Raw genomic sequence first — 19864 nt, 5'->3', positions numbered from 1 at the left:
CCATGAGTAAGAAAACGCGCCGTGAGGTCAGTGACGATCATTGATACGATTTCAATGGCACAGCTCGACCAAAGAGTGGCGTGGACCGTGTACGAATTACATGACATACTCATCCAAACCTTTCGCGCTTGAGACACCGAGCGCCCTGCCGCCTAGCGAAAGATGCGTCGGTTAGCAGCGTTAGTTCTTTTTGTTACAGGAGTGCTCGTCAAGTACGCGCCTTTGCTCGTAGAGGCTAAACACTAAAATAGAACCACCTTCCCTCTACTTTCAGAGCGTGAAAAACAGAAGGCCAGAACAAAACGGGAGTGCTCTTGATCCCCGGCCGGGAGCCAGGGAAAGCGAGCCACTGTTTACCATATCTGTGGCGTTGCCGGATAGTGGCTCCCGAGAGGAACTCTGCCGCCGCGTAGAAAGCGGGCCGCATCGGCTCCACGCGTCCGGCCGGAAGGATCCAGAGCGGCCGCAAACGCACCCGGTCAAAACAAGAAAACCACGCATGCAGGCAAGTCACTCCGGAAGACTCCGAACAAAGACAGCAAAGCCAGCGAAAGAGAGAGAGAGAGAGAAAGAGCGCCGAGAAAGGGCTGAAGCGAAAGATCATAACCTGAACTACGCTCGGCCACAGGTCGCCCTGCACGCAGGCGCAGTGCGTCGAACCTTTCTAGCGGTCGCCGTGGACGCGGCACAGCATCTTCGAGAAATATCGCTCTTGCCCTTCTCTCTTCCTCTCTCGTCTTTAAACACGTGAGCACAACTACCCGACAGGAGAAAAACAACAGCAATGGGACGCTGAGAAGAATAGTGTGCAGTGTAGCGCAAACTAGAGCTTCCATCAGCAGCCAAGAAAAAGTGGCCCAGGCAAAAAGCGTGTCCCAGCGGTATAATACGGGCTTTCCGCCAGAGCCCCTTAGAAATGTAGACGATGCCCTGTACACTTCGGGTGAGATAACCCTGCTACCTTGTCGAGATAAGAGCAGCGTCGTAGGAGCGCGACGCCATTCCTTCCTGCACTAAGCAGCTCCTGCGGCCGACATGCATACCGAATGTTGCACAGTTTTAGAGGGAAGGGACGCAGCGCCCGAGAGAGCGAAGCGGGGGTCAGTGCAGAACAACAAGTGCGTTGTGCGAGAGCGGCCCGAGTTGTTCTTCCTCATTTGAAGAGGAGCAGCAATCGAGGGGCGGCGGGCGTGTGTTGTGGGACGACCTGGGGACGGTGAGCGATTTCCCCTGCGCCAGACGGCGGAGGTGGTCAGACAGAGGCCATGAAGAAGCCGCTGATGGGCCGTTGCGCAACGACTGGCACGCGAATGCGCTCGCTCTCAGTTTGACGGGCTTGCAACGACGATACGTCCTCGCTCTTCGTCCATGATGACACGGGAAGGAAACATCGAGAGTGCGCGATCGCGCGCGTCTGTGCGTGCACGAAATCGCTGACCGCAGGGGGAAGGGAAAGGTGACGCTCCGGTCGCAAATCGCATGATGCCCTACTGCGGCGAGTTAGTTGGCTTGGGCACCGTCTCCGGACCACCGTGCTCCGGACATTAGGACAGGGTCTCCATTAGGGGAGAGAGTAGCGAGCTCTTCCTGTAGATGTGGCTCGCGCCTCACTAGCCCGCGCCTGAGCCAAACCGCGTCTCGGCAAGCGACTGAATGCTGCATTTCTCTGCGAGCCATACGAAGCTTTACTTGTAGGAGGAACAGCGGCAGCGGGCGCTCGGTTCCCTATATCCTGTGACTGGACAAACAAACGAAGAAAAGGGCTCCCATACTGCTTCCGGTGAAGAAAACAAAAAGGAAATTTGAGGCACATGTGCTTTATCCAGGACAAGCTCAGGCAATCCCGCTGCAGGACATAGGCTCATAACACTCGCGTTCCGGGCACTCAAACTATACCCGCCCCGTCTCTGTCTCAAGAGTAAATCCGAATTCACCCCCACTGTTTTTGTTGTTGTTGTAGTTGTTCCTGGCGTCAAGCACACTCCAACACCTTAGCTTCTCAGCACACATACGGGGAGCTCTTGTTAAAAACGCGCATCTGTCCCTAGGACACAGCATACTTGGTTTTCCCTCGTCAGTCCATTAAACACAATCATTTACTCAACTTCTCTCCTGGAAAGAAACTATACTTGCTGAGCATGCCTAGGTGCAAGCGCTATGTGCATCCCATTTTTTTAGAGGAAGTGTTTTAGATAATCAAATAAAGTTTCATCAGCATACCAAATTCATTAAATCTAAAGCAGCTTTTGGTATTCACGTGATAATTAAGGCCCGGCGCATTACTTCGACCTACCTACACTTCGCATGTTATATTTCTGCTTCATGCATAGCCACCTCTCGTATTGCATATCATCTTGGGGTAACACATACAACACTCACCTTTCATGTGTTCGCCATCTTCAAAATAAGCACTCCGAATGATTACTTTCAGCCCTTACCGTGCATCCGTTGTCAATTTTTATCGCACACTTAACATATCGCCATTGTCGCTACAGCTTAATTTTAGGCTGGCATCAATTATCTTTAAAACGCGTAATAATCATACCGTTCTTAGTGGTTTTGAGTCCTCCAAGCTCTTTAACAATAATAACACCAGATTTGCTGAACGTCATAATCTATTACCCAAAATTAGGACCAATTATGGCAAACAAACTGCATACTTTTCAGGCATATCTGTGCGGAATTCACTGCCTTCCGAAATCAAATCACAGCGTACTCTTCATTCATTTCATCATTCATTAAAGACCTACTTATTTTCTACCTTGTTTTAGGAAGATAGCGAGAGACCGGAAAGCGTGGCGTGACATGGTCCATAGGGTCACGAAGAGTCGGACACGACTGAACTGATTTGTTCCTCCGACTAAAGATCTTTCTCTGGATCGTGTTTCCGTGTTTACATTATTTCATTCTTCTTTCAGCAAATTTCATTATCAGATTTTTGCAGTTAGTGCACTTTTGTTTGCAGTTCTTGATTATTTAGAGTTTTCCATACTGTTTGTCGTTTGCTTTGTATTATACATTACTGTTAGTATTATAAGTTGTTCTCTGCACGACTGTATATTCTTTTCTTATAACTACCTAGTACGTTACCCGCGAATGTTATTCATTTTGTCATAGGAGGTCCCCCGGACAGTTTATACTTCGGGACCTTCTTCTGTAATACTGATAATCATGTATGTATCTAACAATGCAAATAAAGGTGATAAAGATGAAGAACTGGCGCATGACATCTAGAGTACCTCCAGCATCGAGCCTAATGACATCGAATGCCGATAATTCTGACGGACCTAACGGCGGAAGCAAAATTACGAGCAAAAGTACGAAAAGTGCCTTAATCAAAGACAACTCAAGTACCGAATACGACATGCAACGAGTACAATAAAATCACAATTAACTGAGCGCCACGCCGCGGTGGCACAGTGGTTAGACCGGACGCAATTGACTGTTGATCACAAGCACGCGGGATCAAATCACGGCCACGGCGGCCGCTTTTCGATGGAGTTGAAAAGCAAGGTGCACTGTGCGATGTTAGTGCACGTTAGAGAACCCCAGGTGGTCGAAATTTCCAGAGCCCTCCGCTACGGCATCCTCCATAGTCTGAGTCGCTTTGGGACGTTAAATCCGTAAGCCAAACCTATCCGACTGAACAAAAGAAGAATCACTCAGTCAGAGAATATCGAAGCTGCCCCAGCTGCAAAGCACGCATTTACATTCCGAAAGTACGTGGCATGACCTTAATCACACCACTGCCACAAAGTAATAGCGGAGCCATTAACAGCACAATCGACCATTTCGTTCGATAATGAAGTCTTCCTTCCCGAGCCCATATTTTTATATATATATTTTTTTATTTCGTGGCCCGAAAGCACACACACGCTCGCACACGCACCTCTGCAATCTGCGCCCGAAATCATGCACGCGCGCCCACTTAACGCCGCTCACAATCGACGTCAAAGTCAGAGCAGTCAAGGCCGCTACACGCTGGGGAGCTGTGCTCGCGTGCCACAAACTATCTGGCCTCACAGATAGGACACAGCTACCGGTGCTGCAGCCGCTGACACCACAACCACTGCTGCTCTCCTTTATCACGAGTGGGTGCCCTGTTCACGTGTACAACGATCTAGGGAAGAGATACACAGCGGACGGAGAACGGCGAGCCTGTTCACGACGCTCACAAGATGAAACTCGACACCTCCTCCGCGAGTCGCCTACTCATTGTACTGGTTACTTTCATGCAGCACCACATTGGGACACAACGTTCTAAGGTGCACCGACGCCTCCGCGCGATAAAGTAGTCCGAACAACTCGGCTGCCTTCCGAATGCAGTTTCGCCTGTAGGCTAAAATCCGGTCATCTAATGGAACAGGATAAAGCTATCAAGCATATCTTTGCAAGTTCTAGGGAACTAGCGACTCGAGAAAGAAAGAAATAAAGACAAAGTCTAGGGAATTTAATGAGTGCGACGACGCGGTCGATCGCTGCTCGATCGCTGCTCGGCGGACCACAATGTGGCTCCCACAGCAATGCATGGAACTGGCGACATGAAAGCGCGTTGGGGGTGCGCTCCAGAAAGCGCAGCGGCTCCTCGACGCCAGCCAAGACCTGATGTATCGACGACGCCAAGCAGTTAAAAACGGAGCGCGTGAACTGCGGGACCTTGGCGGATGCCGAAGCCAAGGAAGTGAAACACGCCCTGTCTGTCGCGGAGAAAAGCCAACCGGCCGATCTCTTTCTCGGTCTCTGCGCGCACTACTGCGTTTGCGCGCTTAATACGAAGCGTCGAAGTGACGCGCGAGAGATATAAGGTGAGACCAGAAACGTTAACCTGAGACGTCTTGACGTAAAATCTAATCCGTACACTAAGCCCGTACACAATAAAGAAGAGGAAAAATACAGGCTTAGAAGAGCGAAGTCTTGGGCTAGTTGGTGCTCTAACTTCGCATGTGGTCTGACTGGGCGCTTGCAAGACATGTATATAGCTCGAACTAAACGGCGAGCGATACGAAACGAAAAAAGAAAAATAATAACCAGAATAAGGCGAATGACTTTCGGATCTCGAAAGCTGCGACGTCGAATGAACGCAGCTTCAACCCCTTGGGAGTGTTCTGTCTTGAGTCGGCTACCAATAGAAAAATAGAAAAATAGAAAAATAAAATAGAGAGAGAGAGAGAGAAAGAGAGGAAATACATACCCTTCCGGCTTTGAACGCTGTTTGAAATTTCAGAGCGATAAATTCCGCTCAAAATACCAAAGCGCCTTGAATTTTGATCAACCGTTTGCATAGACATGAGATGACTGCAGAGACTGAAGTGATCTTGCTGCAAGCGAAAAGAAGCCAATTTGCGGGCTGACTTCGAGCCAAACGACGAATGTACAGGAGTAATGTTCGCAGTCACTGCTCTGCGAAATAGCACAGCGCTTTCCCGAGAAAATTAAAAACGACCATCAAGGAACCTTGGAGGCGAATGAGGGGTAGAGGGTGCGAGAGGCCGGAGAGATACCCGATATGGCTGCAAATAATGGCGGTGTGCGGCGCGAAGGTAAGAGGGAGGGGAGCGCGGCTTTCATCAAAACGCTAATGAATCGTTATAGCCGAGGTCGACGACGAAATCACAGAACGCAGAAATAATAGGGAAATATATTAATAATAAACGGAAGCATTTGTTCAAGTCCCCGTGAGATGCCGCTACTGGTCGAGTGAAGGCAGAACCGATCTGAGCGATTGCACCAGTCCGGCTCTGAGCAAGTAGCACGCGAACAGTCTTTGTCCAAGGTTTAGATGCCACGCGGTCTGTTTCAAAGTCGTGTAATTGCACTCCTTTAACCTTTATGGGACTCGTTCGCATTGAAAATGGTAATAATAATCGGTTCACAGGAAGGGAAAGGCAGTATCTGTCACACTTGTTCCTACGGACACCTAAACCAGGCCTTAAGAGAAGGGGGAAGGTAGGAATGAAGATGGAATGAGAAAAATAGGAGTCGTAGTGGAGGGCTACGCAGTAATTTCGTCCACCTGGTAATCTTTAACGTGCACTGACATCGCACAGCACAGGGCGCCTCTTCATTTCGCCTCCACTGAAACGCAGCCGCCGGCGGTCGGGAGAAGGGTAGCACAAAAATGTTTTTACCTTCAGGAGGTTTGGAATTCAGAGAATGTATTATGAGCCACACGGTGTAGCTCAAAAGCAAGGCCCTTGGGATCAACCTTTGACGAACACTGTACACGTAAGCAACAAATCTGACCTAAGAAGAAATGAAAATTAGACCATGGAGCTAGAGAAGATCAAGAAACATAGTTGCGTACAACGTAGCCCGTTGTTCCTTGATTGACTTGAGCCAGAACTTCAGTGAAGGCGTGAATAGGGGTGGAACCTTTCAGCTTATGTACCTACTGCATGACAACAGGCGTCCGACATGCGACGAGAGTTTTCTTTTTCTTTTTTTTTTTTGAAAGGCCCCCCAGAGACAGTCTAAAAAGGAACAAAGAAGAAAGGAAGCGCCATAACAGATGGGAAGTGATAGGAATGGAAATTGGAGTACGGCGCGATGAACACTCGGCCGCAGATTGATGTGGCGCCAACACGTCGGACACGAGAATAAAGCCTGAGAGGCGCTACCGCTGCCAGGGTACCCCTCCTTTCTTCATCGCGCATCAATCTGCCGCGGAACGACGACCGCCTCGGCCAACAAAGTGCAGTGTGCGGCCCTGCGAATCGTCCATGCGCGGACGAATACACGTGCGCCTGTTCCAGGAGATAAAATTCTTCGGCGGCGACTCGTCGAGGGTAGGAACAAAAGCTTGGGGGTGAGAAGCGTGATGGCGCGGCGCCATCGCCGAAGGACCCACTTTCACAGCGATCAAAGGCAGCCCGAGCGCTCTTTTGTTTAGACAGCCTCCGTCGGCGAGAAAATGGCCCGTTTATAGCGGATTGCGGGACTCCCCTGTGTAAATACGCACGCTGCGCGCGCTGTTAGAACACAAACACACGCAATAAGAAGCTTGAGCCCAACTGCGGGACTCAACCGTAATTCGCCTTCGAAATGGGTCGGCATGGTCGGGGACGAGACTCGTGAGTCGTGACGTTGTGTCCCCTCGAGGCTCGGTCGTTTCTCCTTGTGCAAGAACGAAGTGCGCAGACACGCGCGAAGTTTTGTAACTTTACGTTGTCTGGCGTCCTCCCTTGACTGCCCGGACCTCGACTCCTCGCACGAGGACCACGGTCGATCTGCTCCCTCTGCGTTTCGTTTCAGTAAGCACGATAGCTGTGTCAACTTCGCACATGGGGTGCAGGCAATTCGCAAGGCGACCTCAGCGTCACAATGGCGCTTGGATTACTGTGCATGCACGCTAACGTTAGGCTCCTCCGCCCCCGGTGCAAAGGTTCCTCATTAGCAGTAATCACGGTATAGCGAAATAAGCAAACAAGCATGACGAGCACAACAATAAGGATCGCTATCAGCAACGGAACTTGAACGAACGAAACCATTTGCAGGTCGACATAAATGGAGATTACAAGAGCACAAGAAGAAACAGCAGCAGCAGAAGGAGGAGGAAGAGGCAGGAATCACGCGTACTAATGACTGAACGCGCAGATGAGCGGAACTTGTGGAGGGAGCTTACCTAGCAACACAGACAACTTCCGCTGGCAGGGGCTTCGGACTTCGTGATTTTATTAGAGGAGTCTTTTCTGAATCTCGTGTCCACGGCAGTCTGAACGTTATTGCGATTTTTCGTTGGTTTTTTTTTTTATTTCCCAGAACGGCACTGGCGGGTTTTCGGTCAAACAGCTGTTCCAGACAGCTTGACGAGGTCATGAACTGCCAGTATGTTAGACAAGGCATAAACGCACAAACTAGCAGGCCTTCCAGAAGAAGCTTGCCCCGGTGGGAATTCGCTCAGGCAATTAACCGTCCAACAGCAAGACGACAACACCGTTTACATGAACAATGCCGGCATGCCGCGCCCCATGTCTGCTACTGCGTTTGCCATCCTGAGCAATTAGCTCGTTCCCTCTTCGTTCATTCGGAACGTTTATTCCCTAGCCCTTCGTTAACCATCGTCGTATTCCAGACTGATATCACGAAAACTACGACCTCTTCGAACCAGCCATGGAACATCGTACCGCGACCCAAGAGGTTGCGCTTTCCCCGCTCAATACGAACGTGTTGCCGACAAGCGGTCCGCCGTCTTGCTCACGGGAGGGAAAAGCAAAACCACGCATAGCAAAGCGGCGCCCTCGAGGCGAGCGGCAATCTATCGTCGCAGCTGTCTGCCCCACGGAACAAGTGCACAAGGAGCACCGCTGCCAGACAGCAGAGCTAGCACCGGACGTTTCTACAAGCACTTTACGCGCGCCCATACACACCATCGAGCCGAACTTCCGTTTCTCCGCCGATCTCGTTTTCGCAAGACCGATTCGGTGGCCCATCGAGGACGGGACACAAATCGATTGGACGCACCGCGTCGTTTACCAACTGCACACTGCTTATAGAAGCATTCCCACGCTTTGCACACCTCTCCTTGCGAGAAGGACTCCTACAGCGAGTGACATTAAACGAAATCCGATTCACGGTGCAGACTCTCTTCCAACAGGCGTTTCCGCCTCTCGGGCATTTTCGTAACGGAGCTGTGATGAGCGACGCACACATCGTGCAAAGTACTTAGCGTCAAGCAGTGAATAATTTCCACGGTTTTATTTTTTACTTTGATTCAACAGGTGCTTCGGAGCTAAGTGACGACGGCACAGTGGCGGCCTTTTGATCGACTCACGATAACCTCGAATCCATCCGATAACCTCGAATCGAATCCGAATCGACTTCCACGAGTATAGGCAAATATGTGGGCAGAGCGCCAGCCTAGTCTTCCCCTGACGACTCGGTTTATTCGGAATCAGAACGTGCGCACTTTCGGCTTTCCGGTTGTCCACTTGTGCCCTGCAGTGCAGCACGCCTTAGCCTCGTCAGGCTCGCCGCCCTAGTCATCGCCGCTGTACCAGAGTAAGCATCAAGTTATTCGACATATGTCTTTTGCCACGGTTGCAAGGTACGAGTAGATATAGAAATTAACATTTAATGATGAACATCCTGTTCGCTTTGTTTTCCAGTAAAGAAGAGCTATCGTAACATTTCTGACGAATTTGCTTTGTGGCATGAGATTCGTGCTGCGCACACTACGGGCGCTCGATTTCCAGCCTGCATACCTGCGCCTCAGTGGTCAGCGCAGGATCGCGGACGGCGCAAATTTTAGCGATAGTTTGTTTAATTAATGAGCAGATCGAGCTGGTAGATAATGAGATCGTTCAAGTGCGAAGCGAAAGCGACCGAATTCGTAAGCGCCTTTGTAAGAATGCCGAGGTATCTGCATGGATGAACATTAATTAATTGCCTTTGATGCAAACCTTCTCGAAAGTCACGAAAGTCGATCTCCATGTACGCGTAACAAGCAGAGTGCGGACATATGTTAAACGTTACGTTAGCCACGAGCCAACTGCAGACTACCACCGTACCTTTCATGAGAATCGACTGAATATGCCGGATATATATTTAGAAACTTCACTGTCATTATTTTCTTTTTCCGATTATATAGAATGGGCTCAGAGCTGTACGTAAATTAAGTTAGTTTTTCCATGAAAAAAAGAAAAGACTTAATCTGTCGTTAAGATAGGACAGGACATTTTGTCGTATTTTGGAACCATAGATCAAGCCTGGCTGCAAATTGGGACACCGAGACAAACTATATGTACCTGCTTTGGGGCGACTGAATTTTGGCTACTTAATGTACTGATTTCGGACTACTGAATCCATATCATTACACTGCCTATCTTTGTTAGTTTGCGGGTGAATTATCAATAGTAAGGTGGGAAGTTGTCGAGTTGAATCTGATTCATGATGTAGTTAGCGCTAAAAAACGAGGAACAAGGTTGGAGAAAGACATAACACGCGCGACATTTCGCAATTACCCCCCCCTCCCCCCTCCCCCCACCTATAGCAACAACAAAAACATTATGGATGTTTTATGGAGGGCAATATATTGACGATGGTTGTAGGATGCTAGACGTGTTGCAGATTCGATGCTGCTCAATCACGTTACTCGGTGATACTTCTGGAAAGGTTCACGGTTTATTAACAACTACTAAGACAGACAAGAATACAACAGATTAAATATTATTTACACTGGACTTACTCGTACTGTGACCTGGCGAAGCCAGCACTCGGTCCCACAAAAAGAGCTTTTTTAAATCCTATGTCTCCGTCTTTGGTGGGCACAGAAACCAATTAGGCAAATTCATAAGCTGTCACCGAATGAATCATTGAAGGAAGGAAATCAAAGTCAATGAAGCATTGGGGAGAGGAAAACAAACGCAACGAACGCGGAAAAGAGAGAAGTAATCTCGACCAAAAGTGTAAAAATACCAGGTATACACATTCCACTATCACGGCATCAGAGGATTCTACATTCTCCGAGGGTACTTCAACCAAGGTTGACCCGTAGACTACTCCCGTATTTTCGGAACCTCAGCTCTACAGCTCCCCGGGTCCTGCTCGTAGCGACTGTGGCTCATCCTACCGCCTTCTCTGCTACTGTGCGGATGCAGGAAAAGCAGGCAAGCTCGCATACCCCCGGAAACTACACTCAAAACACAGGAAACTTCACTCTAAATATATGAACGAAGTTGTCCCGTTCAAGCATTCAACAAGCGAATATCCTGTGAATAATATGCGCTTGTTGAATTCTTGAAAGGAGCAACTGCGTTCTTATAATTATAGTGAAGTTCCCCGTGTTATGTATCTTATTATATGAGTGTGCTGTGCGTGTTATGATATCGAATTGCAAATAAAAATTAGGAAAGTATAAAACCCGAGCACTCAGCCAAACGGATAAGTGTGCGAAGCTGGCCCACCCGGTTCTCTCTGGGCAGCGCAAGCTGCTTGCAATGGGCCCGGGAGGCAGCTTAAGCAACTGAAATCCTGGACTAATGATACCACCCACGCATTCCGTCAACCAATAAAGTTCTCTCTCTCTCTCTCTCAACAAGCGCATTTTCTCTATAGGCGCAAGCTAACTAAGAGGAAAACACCTTAAACTCCAAGCCTGGAGTTATCACAGTAGGAAAGCTCTCGGGTGGACGCCTTCATTATGTGCGCGGAGAGGCTGGGGTGGCGGTGGGAACCGGTATACGCCAACGGAATTAGTGGTTGTGAATTGGGATTTCGGACCGGGACTTCTAGAAGGCGGTTTGAACGCGTGGGATGTACCCTTCAGAAACGCTACTGCGCCTGTTTGCGAGAATTGTTGCAAACAGCTGCTGCTGCAGGTAGGCTTAAACAAGGCAAGGTATAGTGCGCAGGCGAAGCGCTCTTCAAAGGGCAGATAGATACCAAGAGGACATAAACGCCATATGACAGAAAACAAACAAACAGACAAACGAACAAAAAGTTCTTGCGCGGACAACTGAATATATACTGGGCAGCCAAAATGACACACTGTGGCACCTCGTGTACATGGGAGGAGGGGAGGGGAGTTTTCGCGCGCACAGCGTTATGAAGCAAAAAGACGGCATGCATGCAGTGAAGGCACGAACTTCGATTGATATGCATGGATTCGGCCTCGTTCAGCTTCTTTCGCGGCCACTTAGCAATGCAATCTATAGGCGCGAGCGTGACCCCGAAGGGACGTGTGCGAGCGTGCCATGAAAAGCATTAATGCGTTCATGCATTCAGCGTCAGTACGCGCTGGACCATTTCAGAAGCTAACTCGCAAAAGCGAAACTCAAACATTCGAGACACAAAGGCGCACTAGAAGAAAAAAGAGAAGAGTCGTGAAACAAAACCCGCGGTAAGGGGTCATCAGCTCCCGTAACCTCACGTAAGAGATGAGGCCGTCGTCCGCAAGCAAGCGGACACTCCTGGAGTAGTTAGTCACTACTGTAATCAAAGGTAAGAAAATAAAATGCATGTAAGGCGGAATGAAGGAGCTCGCGCCGAGTTAGGCCGTTAGTTGGGCCATATAGAGTTCTTGTCGGTCGTATTTTACCTAAGTGTCCAGGTAAAATGCGCGTTTCTGTCATGATATAATCTACTGGCGTATATGTTTCGTCCGTAACGGCACTTTTTGTTAAAGACTGACTCTAGTGAGGCGGAATGATGAAGTCTCGTAGCGCACGGAACAAACGCGAGCGGCAGTGGAATAGACAAGCCTCCTAATATAATTCATAAAGCCGGCCATACCGACATATGATATCTTGCTTGACTGCTATACGTGACCCCAGTGCGCGTGGCTCGACAGCTTCGGCAAGCTTTCGAATCCTCCGTGACGGTAACGAGGTCGCAATCCTCTCGATATCCAAGTTCCAAGAAGGAAGAACGAAACTCCGTCTATACCCGCACCCTCGGCACTGAACGCTCTCAAGTGGTTCTCGGCACTCTGACCCTTAAGAACAAACCGACAGCATCGTTAGGCGTGCGCGGCCTATTGTTTCGACATATACACTCATGCAAATGAGGAAACCGAGTTTCTCGCTCAAAGCGGAGACTTTCTTTGTGTAATATGCAAAACGAGGCGCGCCAGCTGAGCTGTATAGACTACACAGGCTGGAAGCGGAGCGAGCACCGGGGACATATACGTAATGCATGCTCCCTCGCCGAATGGGCCTCGAAGATGTGAGCGCCGATGCGTCTTCAGCACTCGCGTGTACAGCGGCCACAACCCGTTCGCTCCCCCTCATTATCTCCCTTGCGATTGGCGCTTCGTTTGAGGGCGATCGATCACGCCCAGTGTTCGTTTCCTCCGCGAAAGATCGGCCGACTTGCACGTGAGACCTTATGAACACAGCGGGTATACAGCCGCCTGGTGCATGCGCTCACATGCACTAGCTCCAGACTGCAGAGAGCGCGACTCTATTAAGGAAATAATAATAATAATAATAATAATAATAATAATAATAATAATAATAATAATAATAATAATAATAATAATAATAATAATAATAATAATAATAATAATAATAATAATAATAATAACGAAATACAGAAAGACCAAGAAAAGAGGCAAACAACCTCACAAAGGGGGCGATACTTTCCGCATACTTTCAGCCTGCATAAGGACAGTGCAGCGCCTTTCATGGGCAGCAAGTCAGCCATAGGAATGCAGAGCGCTCTAGCCTGAACAACTCCTAAAACCCCCAGACACGTCACCCTTCGTCAAAGAAAACATACGACAGGGTTCACCTTCATGATACCGACTTCATTTGTACAAAAAACAAAAAAGCAAAGAGAGAGAGAGAGAGAGAGAGAGAGAGAGGCGATTGAACTGAGGAGTGAGGAGTATGCTATTCCTCACCGACTTCTAGGCTCAACTTCATTCTAGAGCACAGATCCTGTCATCCGCTTTAGATTTCGGCAACAACAACAACAACAATAATAATAATAATAATAATAATAATAATAATAATAATAATAATAATAATAATAATAATAATAATAATAATAATAATAATAATAATAATAATAATAATAATAATAATAATAATAATAATAATAATAATAATAATAATAATAAAAAAAAAAGGCGTGACACGTATATACTGAACAATGGTTTCTGTTTCTTTACCAGTGGTTTTCGCACTGTTAAGGAATGACCGCTATGGGCATCAATCATGCTATCAGGCGTCGAAATTGTTAGCGTGCTGTGCGCCAATTTGAACAGCCAGCGTCGAATCCTCAGTCAGCGACAATTAGATGCTACGAAGCTTCCTTCAAGCGTTCCCCTTCACCAGAAACGCATCTTAGCGTCGTCAAGTACAACCCTCTCTTTGGTGACGTCCAAAGCCAATTTCAATAATGAAACACTTTGGGAACGCCCATTTGCATCCATTAATTGTTAGACAACAGGTTTGTAGGCAGCGCAGGTGGCATACTCAACAGAGCCCCTCGTGCAAAGCGTTTATTCTGGCGCTATATAATTCAATAATCCAATCTAGTCTATTATAAATCAGAGCGGGGCAAAAACAGAAAAAAAAAGAAAAAGAAAAAAAAAAGAAAGACAGGCGTAGCCCGACACGACATTGAGGGATCAAATTAACCTGAATTGAGAAAAGTTTGCCAAACTAAACCCGACATCGCATAATCTAAGCTCGCCCTCCAATACCTAATTCTATTCGTTCGGCCTGTCGCAACAGGGCCGAATTTTCAGAAAACAATACTGTCCCTCTCCACGTCATTCTTTATTCTTCTCTCGAGCGCCGCCCGATTACCTAGCTCTCTTTTTCATTCTTCTCTTCCCCACGGCAATCTTTCTATCGCGCTCCGTCTCCCACCATTCGGTGGGCTCACACGTCTTCATTTACACTTTCTCTATGCCACAGATCGATGGACCACCCAGAAGTGGGGCAGCCGACGTCACCGCCGGCCTTGATGAGCGCTGGGAAATCCTTTTGTTTCACCCAAACAAAAGAAACGCAGAAAGCAGCGGGGGGTACACGCGGGCCCCGAACAAACTACAGGCGCCGCACAGGCGGCGAGTGAACCGGGCCAGATTCATTGCGACGACAAAGAAAGCGAGCTCGGCAAGTCTTCACAGCGACAGCTTGCAGCGGAAGAGGATCGGAAGCTTGCACAAGGAAGGCGACAAGCGAGAGCTCTTCGGCGCGTGAAATCGTTCATTGGCGCAACTGTCGCGGGGAAGTGGACAGATATAGGCCACGTTCAACTTCCCTCTATTTTGGTCTTGTTTGATTTCATTTGATTTACGCTTTCGCCATTCGATAATAGGAGAAAGGTTCTCGGACGGTCAGCGAAGCTCCTAGCTGCCCTGTATAGCCACCATTCCCTACAGACTTACTTTATATACGGAAAAAAAGAGCCACAAGTGGTACAGGGGTTAATTACAAGGATAGTAACTGCGCTGGCAGCAACCTCAGAAGATCGAATGGGAAGCAAGTCCTCTTTTACAGACTTTAACTCCAAATTGACGGACGCGAGGAGTTCGTCGCCCCACAAAATAAATAGTTCGCTGCGACTACTGTGCACCGCAGTTCGTCCCGTTTTACGGATACTCAAGCGTTTTTGTTCGCAACCTTTGTTTAATTTATATAACAAAGAGGCACAAATGCACTCTCAGAAATTCCGAGCGCATATTGAAGACAATGATATATTTGTCTCAGAATATTCGTAGTTACCCGACACGATCGTCTGAAATTCGGAATGCACCCTACCCTCATTTTTCATGCGGCCAACAATCAGCACTGCCTTTCCACTTTACTTAACTGTCTCAATGATTGTAATACTTAGCTCGCAAATGTGAGCAACAAAACATCGAAATATAATTTTTTTTTTTTTAACGCGATATAGAGATTCACAGACGATGTATAGCTGGTGTCTTCCTGTATCACATGTGTACAGTTTCTTTGTGAACCCCATAAAGTAGTTTTTTTTTTTTTTTTTTTTTTTTTTTTTTTTTTTTTTCAAGCCCTCTCCGTCTAGACAGAAATAAACTCATTCACAGACCGTTTGGCTTCACCAATTGCATTCGGCAAGTCCGCAAACGGGTCTTAGCGGATCACACGCTTTTTTAGAAATCTAACGAAGCTGTCTTCAATGCGGTCATCCTCGGGCTCACAGCTGAAAGACTGAAATACGCTGCACCTAAAACAAAGCGCGAATACTTTATGAGTCACAGTAGTAGGCTCTCGTAAAAGCCGAGTGTAGAGAGACAGGCTTGTCGTTGCTTGGCGTTGAATATATCGACAAGATTAGGCGACACAGAAAACGCGAAAGAAAGAAAAGCCATAAGAGGAGGACTATATCCCCTCAAAAGTAAGGATCCGAAAGCTCCGCTAGCTTGCCACGCAAGAGACGCGCGTGACAGCGATCACAAAACATTAAGGCATGCACAGACAGACCCTCTCTCACCCTTCCCTCCCCTCACCTCTCCCCTCTCCGACAACTTTCACATTCCTTAAACATTCCACGGAGTGTTTTTAACTGCAAGTCATAATTGCTCGCGGAGTACCACGGACGGCGTTAGCGCCGACGATGGACCGTCGCCGATCGAAAATCAATGCGCACTTATTTCAAAAAGCACCTGCTTTGAACTTCTCAGCTGGGATTAAAGAGGCGCAAATTACATCCGCTAAGTACTGATCGCTCGGAAAAGGAGTGGTATGGCAGAGCCAACTGCGGGGACAGAACTGCGAGCACCCTCTACCGATCACTCCATTTAAGCCAAGATGGTTCAGAGAGAGAGAGAGGGGGGGGGGGGGGGAAGATGACTCCACAGAAACGCCTGCGCAAAGGTGTGAAAAAGAAAAGGTGATGCATAAAAGAAAACAAAAGTAAATCGATAAGAGGCAGCGCAAATAAAAAAAATAAAATGCCCTGGCAAATATGTTAGAGGCGTTAAAAACGCGCCTTGAAATTCATATCCTCTTCCAAACATATCTTTTCTTTTCTTTTTTTTTCTTTTTTTTTTTTTTGCAGCACCTGCATCTATGTCGCACACACTAATCTCCCCCGGGGGTTGGAGATCAGTGGTCGCACAGCATACATACTTTTTTTTTTTTTTTTCCAGACTTCAGTCTGATTTTCGCCTCCACTGCAATACGCCCGCCGCGACTGGGATCGGACCAATACGACCTTGGGATCAATTGCCGAATGCCAAACTATGAGTCACCGCAGCGGATGTAGCTCGGTGTGAGGCCTTTCAACAGAAGGTACCGGCAATGAAGTAGATTTATTTCTGTGAAAAGCAACCGTGACAGCGGCCGCACTGCATCGCTCTCGAAGGCCCCCAGACCCTAAGAGCACAAAATAAATAAATAAAAACCGCGCAAGGCTACGCAACTCCACCAGCCTATGTGCAACGGCACGGAGCACGCTGAGAAAGTGTGGCGAATCTGCGACGCTATGAAATTATAACGGTGTAATTGAGCAGCGGGGACGCTAATTGTGAAGAAAATCGCTCTCTCACTCTTTTTTCGCCGCCGTTTGTGCGGGATCGCGAGGCTGGCGAACTTCTCGAGCCTGGAGCCGGCCAATTTGCGTGACAACGGTCGTCCGACAGCGGCCGTATTACGCTCAGATAAATGCGGCGAGCTGTCCACCCAGCAAACGCCGCCTAATTGTTCACGCATGGTTACGCTTGAGATAGCGGTTCATTCGAGATCACCCTCTCTTTCTCAACAGTTAACGCAGAGCACACACTCAAACCGACTTCAGTGAAAACGTGCCGACAAGCACGGGGAAATGAGGCGTGAAGAAAAAGCAAAAAAAGGCTCGTTCAAAGTGCAACACTTTTTGTCTGAGATATACACAAAGATCGGGAAAGAAAAAAAGAAGAAGAAGAAAGCGGAAGCCACGTACCGCCGCACGTTTCAGCGTTGGCTGAACTGCCCATTTTGTCTCAGGTCATCATCATCATCATCATCATCATCAACTGCGAGAACCGCACATCAGTCAGCAGGCACACGAGAAACTTGATGAAAACAGGTGTCCGCGGTTCAGAACGGAGTTCGTCAAGTGGCATCGCTGCGCTAAGCCAGTTCCCGGCCAAGAGTACGAAAACAACCGCCGTGCGCGCTATTTCTGCGCGGGGTTCTCTCGATCGCGTTAGTATTTTTCAAGGAACAGAGACGCTTCCTGACCGACGCAAGCGTGAACGAAGGTCGTTTCCGTGTCAACGTTTGCCAGAGTGAGTAACCGGCGTCTCCACTGCTTCTTCATGCAGGCTGCAAAAGCTCCAGCCTCGTTAGTTTCGCGTCCTCGTTGTTCTGGGATACAAAAGTGAGGTAGCAAAACAGCGTCGGATAGCTCGACCTCTTCTTAGCAGACGTTCAAACAGCCAGCAATTAAAATAACTGCCGAATAACTGGTTCATTTCAAACTCTGGAGTTCCTTTGGTGCTTTTCATTTCTTTGCTTATTATCTACTTTAAACTCCATCATATGCATCTGCCTCTATTTACACGTACGCACATAAAATTTTCTGCCAGCCCCAGCAGCAGGAAAAAAAAGAAAAAAAAAGAAAAAAAGTTGGGGCGATCTACGCGACTGATCCATATGGGGGTGATGAGGAGCAATGAGTTATGGAGTCTGAGTTTCTGAGCAATTGCCGTTTACAAACAGAATAAATTTCCACCAATGACAATTTACGCTTCGGTTTTACAAATTATTGGTTTGCTTGTTTCCCCAATTCTTTGAAATAATCCATGGATATTATGTGTTTAAAACATATGCCTCCAGTTTATTTGGTCAAACGTTTCATAAAGTGCCATCAAGAGGCCTCGAACTGGCCAGCTAGGCGTTCCAACTTGGGCTGGCGCATCCAAGTGCCCGTAGTACTCTTGCGTTCGCAAGAGGTAACAGGCCACATGTTCGAGCTTGCATGGGCTCGCACTTGAAAATGCCCGCGAAACAACACTGATGTGTCGTATGTGGCTCGGTGTTGCATTCACCAAAAAATACGCTTATGTGATGAGAATGGCGGATAGCCTAACTGCGAAAGATGCGGCTGCGAAGAGACCACACAGCATCTCCTTTGCGAGTGCCCTGCTTTTTCAAGCGAAAGATATGTGCTGCGTTCGGCTCTGGACCATCTTGACAGCCGTCCTTTCACAGAGGAGAAAATCCTCGGCCCATGGCCACAGAAGGCGTCTAACGGCAAAGCCTTCAAAGCACTTATGTGTTTTATGAGAGACGCAAACTTGATTGAGAAACTGTGACTGTGCTCCTCGCCGCCTTACCTTTCCTATCATTCTCTTCTATCTTTCTCCTTTAAACTCCTCATTCCCCTTCCCCAGTGCAGGGTAGCAAACCGGAAGCTTTCCTGGTTAACCTCTCTGCCTTCTCTCTCTTTCTCTCTCTCTCTCTATCACACACGGACGAAAGCTACGAAGACGACGATATACATACATCACAGAGCGAAGATACAGTGAACTATAGAATATAGCGAATAGCCTTACAGTTGAACACGCGGGAAGAAACGATACAAGGCCGTTTTTTTTTTTTTTTTTTTCCGGACACTTGCCATAACTTGGGTTGGCTCTGTACTTCCAACATCATGCAGGAACCGGAGCAGGATCCTGCACTCTACACTGTTTATTGCTTTTTTTTTTTCCTGACATGTAAAAAGAACATTCTTTCACTGTAATGAACGTGACGCTGAAAAAAAAAAAAAAAAAAAAGCAAAGACAATGGCCGAGTGATCTGTCGTGCACTAGCAAGCGAAGCTGATGTCTTTGCTCCGCCGCGGGTTCGAATCCTGTCAGAGGACATAGGTATCGCTCACTTTGCTCCCCCTTACTCGTAGTCCGACAAATGGACGCCGAGCTTTTGTTGGAAAGGCCGTTTTTATGCTACGTTTTTGTATTAAAAGCAAAACCAGCTGACTTAATTCTAAACGGACCTGGAATAATACACATGCTGTAAAGGGCGACGCAACTCGGTGTACTCCATACAAGGTGCATTCAAAAAGTGGGCACATATTCTCAATTCTGGAAGACAATTCGGCGCATTCCGTATAGACTATCCTGTCTACTCTGCCCGGAGAACAGAGATTTCGACAAGGAAAAAAGTGTACCATGATAATCTGCACAGGAAACAAAATGAAAACATTGACGAACTGTTTTAACAGCCTCTTAGACAGGTGAAATCGCCAGCAAAAATGCAAGAGGTCGACGTAAACATAACGCTGTTATTCTCATAGTCTTTTCGTACGTTCGTCAACGTGTTCAACCCTAAAATTTCTCTCCGTTTATGGTCGCCCTGCTCGTTCGTGCGCCAAGTTGTCAGACTTGACTATACCGCCATCTTGTGTACTAGTTAAACTGTCGAGTTGTCCAAGTTCTTATAGAAGAGTCTAGTTATTTAGG

General features: G+C 47.7%; 1 protein-coding gene across 1 annotated transcript in view; it reads right to left on the bottom strand.

The window, feature by feature from the left end:
* LOC146207585 (uncharacterized) overlaps positions 1 to 19864 on the bottom strand; it is a 353896-nt gene that overhangs the window by 184681 nt on the left and 149351 nt on the right. The gene's annotated exons all lie outside the window — the stretch shown is intronic.

This window comes from Amblyomma maculatum, chromosome 1 (genome assembly GCF_055883805.1).
Source record: "Amblyomma maculatum isolate TAMU_Amacu chromosome 1, ASM5588380v1, whole genome shotgun sequence".
NCBI lineage: Eukaryota > Metazoa > Arthropoda > Arachnida > Ixodida > Ixodidae > Amblyomma > Amblyomma maculatum.
The sequence above is the reverse complement of the archived record's forward strand: the minus strand, read 5'-3'. Positions and strand labels throughout refer to the sequence as shown.